The sequence below is a fragment of the Protobothrops mucrosquamatus genome, unplaced genomic scaffold (assembly GCF_001527695.2).
Source record: "Protobothrops mucrosquamatus isolate PMUCROS unplaced genomic scaffold, P.Mucros_1.0 scaffold2061, whole genome shotgun sequence".
Taxonomy (NCBI): Eukaryota; Metazoa; Chordata; class Lepidosauria; order Squamata; family Viperidae; genus Protobothrops; species Protobothrops mucrosquamatus.
Window position 1 is genome coordinate 194,508 of NW_015388166.1, and position 5,621 is coordinate 200,128.

Genomic DNA, 5,621 nt, shown 5'->3' on the forward strand with positions numbered 1-5,621 from the left:
ACCCCATAAAAAAGAATAGATCCAGAAAACTACTGACCCATCATTCCTTTTTGTGGCTTATTTTAAGCAGAATTTCTAGCAGAATTTAAAATTCTTTTTTCTTTGGATTTGAAACAGTTAACAGTCACATTTACCTCTCACACACAGACTTTGACAAACATGTATACACAAAGACAAGAGAACAGAAAAGGAAACAGAAGTCTTAGTTTTACACATCCTAGTCATTCCCACCATAAGTTTCAGATAGCTCAAATTAGGGAAGGCACAGATTTTAAACATACCACGTGGTTGCATAGAGAGAAGAGAGAGAGAAAGAAAGAGAATCACTATTTTTTATTTTCCCTTAAAGTACCTTTATTTAGCCAAATTAGTTTCCCAGCAAAGCCCTAAGCAAAGTCTATATATTTTTTAACATATAGTTTCTTTACCTATCTCTTTTTTCATACCTGCCTGAACGGGTAGCTGATTCCCGTCCCAGGCCTCAAGCAAGCTTTACACTGGGGAGCCTATCTCGACCCTCGAACTAGAATACCCCATGATTCCCTTATATGCAGGGGTTCACTTTGGTTCTATCGGGTCTGGCGCACTGAAGCCTCCTTGTGAGACTTCCGCCTTCCACCACGGTTTTGGGTCAAAAAGGGACCCACGGAGGACTCTGGATCCCTCACAGAGTACGTGGCACTCCTTTAGGGATCTACCACCACGGTTTCAGACCCAAAAATGAGTCTGTTGAGGATACTTCTGCTGCCCTGCAGAAGGTATGGGACACTCTTACCGGCTTTACCTTCACTTTTCACCACCACTGTATGCAGACTTCAAATGTCTGGGACGCCCTCTGCTTGCTTTCCAGAGGTAAGGGACGGTCCTAGCCTGGGGCTTAATTTCCTTGCTCTGCTCTGCTCTGCTCTGCTCTGCTCTGCTCTGCTCTGCTCTGCTCTGCTCTGCTCTGCTCTGCTCTGCTCTGCTCTGCTCTGCTCTGCTCTGCTCTGCTCTGCTCTGCTCTGCTTTGCTTTGCTTTGCTTTGCTTTGCTTTGCTTTGCTTTGCTTTGCTTTGCTTTGCTTTGCTTTGCTTTGCTTTGCTTTGCTTTGCTTTGCTTACAGGGCCTTACCAGCTAGTTGCCCAAATCCAATTCTTTCATCCACTCATTCCATTTCATTTTCACACAGCCTCTCCCTTTTCCCTAACAAAAGGTTCTGCGCTCTGACCAAACCTCCATGCTTTCCAGGTTCTGCCAATTAAACAGATCCTTTCTGCGGCTGGGAAAGATCAGAAGGAGCAAAATCCAACTGTGATTGGGAAAAGGGTCTTCTCACTCACACACACAGAAATACACACATTTCTCTCACTCCCCTGGGCTTTAAAGTTAAAATTTAGAGGTACTCCCCTTCACCTTCTTTCCAAAGCAGCCCTTGAGCTCAAACCCAAAAACTCCCTTTACTACCCTGGCTCCACATGGGCAAGGCCTGGGAAACCCATCCACAGACACAAGGGGTCTGCTGCTGGCAAGATGGGGCTTACCAGTCTCAGTCCATTGGAGAGGTTAGCTTGGAGTCCCATCTCTGGGGTGCCAAATTGTCAGAAGTAAAGTCTTCATCCTGGTTCATCCAAGCCGGGGATAAATAAGCAACATGGCGACTGCTTTGGGAAGAAGGTTACAGTTTATTGAGGAGGCAGAAAGATGGTTCTTGCAAGAAAGAGCAGAGGGAAGAAGAGGCTGAGCACATGGGTAGTAGGTTTTTATACCCCCTCTAGCCTTTTGTTTGGAATAGTTTCCTGTTCCTGTGGCATGAACTTTGAGGATATCTCTGAGTGTTTTTCTAGGCCTTGATATCTGTGGTTTAATCCTATTATCATATCCTGCTTTCCTGGTGATGGGGCTAATGACTCCTAGAGTTTGGGTGGGGTATGCAGATTTTAAGTCTCTTTGTCTTGACAAACTTTCTGATGGTTTTACATCTGCATTTGCATAGGGCTGGCTCCTGCTTGGGGCAAAGAGATTTGAGGCCAGGGTTGGTTTCTGGTTTTAAAAATCCTTTTGAGGAAAAATATATTTTTCTGTCTTTTTAATATTTCCTTCTCTGAGCTAACTTCCCTCAATACTGAGAGCTAATATTTTTTATGGTGGGCTTAGTTTAGCTTAGTTTTTTAAATTGAAAAATCTGCCTCTGATTCAAGGTTTCTTCTGTATTTGTGAATTTGTATGCATGTGTTTATCTGCTAGAAAAACCTGAAAGGCACTTTAAAAGGTGACCTCGGGGGCAGAGATATTTTCATGATGAGCAAACAATTTCTCTCCCCCCTTTTTTCATTCTGGAATCAGAACACACATGCACAATTGCAGTCAGAACCCTGAATCCATTCCTATCAAATATTAGCTGGAGGGAAATGTCTGTTCCTTGAAGAACACAGATGCTACAGTAAAGTGTAAAAAGGTTTATGTTTGCCCTTTCTTAATTTTTATTTTAATTGAAAAGGGAAAAAAATCAAATAACTTTATTTTAGAATCAGAAAACATTGTTTAGTATGTTTAGCCTATCATTTTAAAATAAAGAAAGAACATGAACTGTATTGCCAAATGCATTCTATGAATTTTTTGCTACTTTTCCCGATCTACTTTAATAGAAAAATAATAACCTGTTTATAACACATTTTCATACTGTTCATTAGAAAATGTTTCTATACTTATTAAGTCACTGAGTGATTAATTTGCCTTCTTTTCCATTTTAATTCTTTCAATTAATTCAGATGTATTGTGATTTGTAGAATATGTGCAAAACATTGTAATTTCAAACTTGGCCCTTTTATGACTTGTGGACTTCAACTCCCAGAATTCCTCAGCCAGGCACGCTGGCTGAGGAATTCTGGGAGTTGAAGTCCACAAGTCATAAAAGGGCCAAGTTTGAAGACCCCTGTTGTAATATATAAGTTGATTTTTCCCATCATCTAAAAATATTTAAAAAAATTAAATTATTGTGTTTTTTGCTACTCAAATTCATTTGGATACTTGAAATGTGTACATTTTACCGTATTATTTTAAATGATGTCCACACTGTTTAAATATCATGAGCTTTTGTGTTTAAAAAAAACTTTAAAAAAGGAGAAGTACTTCAGTTTTAAAAAGTGTTAAAAGTGTCAGTATTTTGTTCTGACAATTATATTGCATTTGAATCTATATCTTTGCATTAGTTTGTAAAAATAACAAACAATATTTTATTTTTTTAATTGCTCTATCTCTTATGAGGGGCATTAGGGTTAGGGTGTATACATATATTAAAATGCAAGCAAACACTCTAAAAACCTGTTGTCATTCTTTCAGGTGACAACATTATAACATGTTAATGCTACCATTTTACAAACCTGTTATAATGCAAGAGTCCCAGATCTGCAGAAACATTTCCAGAGAAAGTGAGGACCCCAAGCAAATAAAAAAGAGAAATCTTTTCAAAACAGATTATGTACCTAGGGACAAATATTAAAAAATCTCCAGCAGGAGACACAGAAAAAGGAAGAGGTTGAAAATGGTTTGCCCAGGAGGAGAACTCTTCAGAAAAAAGAGATGCCTAAGATGAGAATGGATAGGGTCAAATTCAGGCATCAGGAAGCAAATGCCAGGGAAAGAAATAGAATGCATGGCCTGAATGATGCACTGGATAATGTAAGGAAAGTGGTTCCTTGTCGTTCTAAAACACAAAAGTTGTCTAAAATTGAAACTTTAAGGCTGGCAAAAAATTACATATGGGCTCTTTCAGAAATCTTGCAAATTGACAAGAGGCCTGATATGTCATTTGTGCAAAACTTGTGCAAAGGTCTCTCCCAACCAACAACAAACTTGGTGGCAGGATTTCTACAGCTGAATGCCAGACATTTCTTAATGGGTCAGACAGGAGAAACAGCCCATCATACCAGATATCCCTACTCTACTTTCTACCCGCCCTATCACAGCTAGTTATAATTCTTGAATTTTTGTTAGGTTTGCATCATCATTTTAATATAAATCTTACATAGCATTTGCACTTCTTTTGCATTATTCTGCTGTCACATGTAGAGTTTGTACAATTGTGTTTTTCTTCACTTTCTTTAAATACAATTAAAACCTGTTTTTGATCATGACATTAGTTATGATTTACTGATATATGGTCGTATCAGTGGACTATTACTGCCTTCTTTTTGTGTGATAGTTCTATTTACAGGCTTAAAAATGTTAATATCTACTAATATAAACCAACTGTTAAATCAGTGCCTATGAAATAAATGAATCATGTTGCAGCATTTAAATCAGAGTGCCAAGGCTTGGCAATAAAAGTAAACTCTATAAAGCTGACTGAAGACTGGAAGACCTTGTGGATGTAATTCTTCAAGAACTGTTCTTGTAATCCTTGTTGCAAACTTGATTTGCACTAAGTATGGTAAATTATGCAGAGATTCAGTGCATGATTAGGATTACTGCAGTTTACAGTTTTAGAATAATAAATCAAGAGTTAATAAAGTACTAATTCCTCATCGTGAAGTTCAAATACTTGGATCAATCAAGATACATTTTTTGTAATCTTAAGATGGCAACTGAAGCTGTAAGCAAGTATGGCATTGTACAGGCATGGAGTCCTGCTAAGAAATCCCTTTCTGACTTCCGGTGGTTAAGACTTCGTTGAAGACAGCTGATTTATGGCTGTCTGCTCTGAAACGCGTAAAAGCCTGGAGAAACAGCGTGTACCAGCTGTTTTTCAGCTTGAAACTTTGTCTCTGGGCAAAAGAGACGAAGGGAGCTGTCTGGATAGAAGTTGAGTTCCCCAGCCCCCAGTAATTAATCTGTGGGGTGAAGGTGAAAACTCCTTCGGAGCCCGGACTTTCTCCGCGTTTCAAGATGCCTTTGTCCAGCTGGACAAACAAGACGCTGTCTCCACCTCTGATGCTTGAAGATTTGTGAGTATAGAGACCTTATAAAAGACAGAATGGACCAGGAGGATTTGATTTGACTGGGATTAATTGGAACTTTAATCCAGAAATTATTCAACTTCTTTTCCGAAGTGCAGTGAAAGTCATTGGGAAAAAATGGCCACGGAGGCTTTTCCGCTCCGCTGGAAATAACTTTCGTTTCTAACAGCTTGTATTTGACGGGCTATGAGACTGTAATAAACTGTGATAAATTGTTGCAAGAAATTCTTGGCTTTTTAACCTCTCTTTTAAAGGAGGATAGAGAGCAGAGAGGGTTTGAATTATAACTGACTGCCGATCTGAAGAAAGGGAAAAGTTATCTTTCCCTCTCCTCATCTTTTAAAAATGGCTACGAAAAGAACGGGCGTGCCCGTTCCTTCTAAAAGTGCTCCTTCTTTAATACCACAGACGCCGCAGCAATCTAAATCCAAATCTCCCCCCCCCCCCCGTCGCCTCCCTGTACAATTACATTAAAAGATTTACAAGATGCGATGGCACAAATGGCTAAACAAAATGTGGAATATATGGCTAAGCAAAATGCGGAGCTTGTAAATTTAATGGTGGAAAAAAACACGGAGCTGATGAACAAGAAACATGAGGAATTAAGACAGGACATCTTGCTGGCACTAGAAGGAATAGCCTCGCATGTAGAACGTATGGATGAACGTATTGAGCAAATGGGCGAACA

The 5,621-nt window shown here is 39.3% G+C and overlaps 1 pseudogene; it reads left to right on the plus strand.

Annotated features, from left to right (window-relative positions):
- The first annotated feature begins 3,333 nt into the window (after positions 1 to 3,333).
- Positions 3,334 to 3,947, plus strand: LOC107294716 (annotated as a pseudogene).
- Positions 3,948 to 5,621: the final 1,674 nt, after the last annotated feature.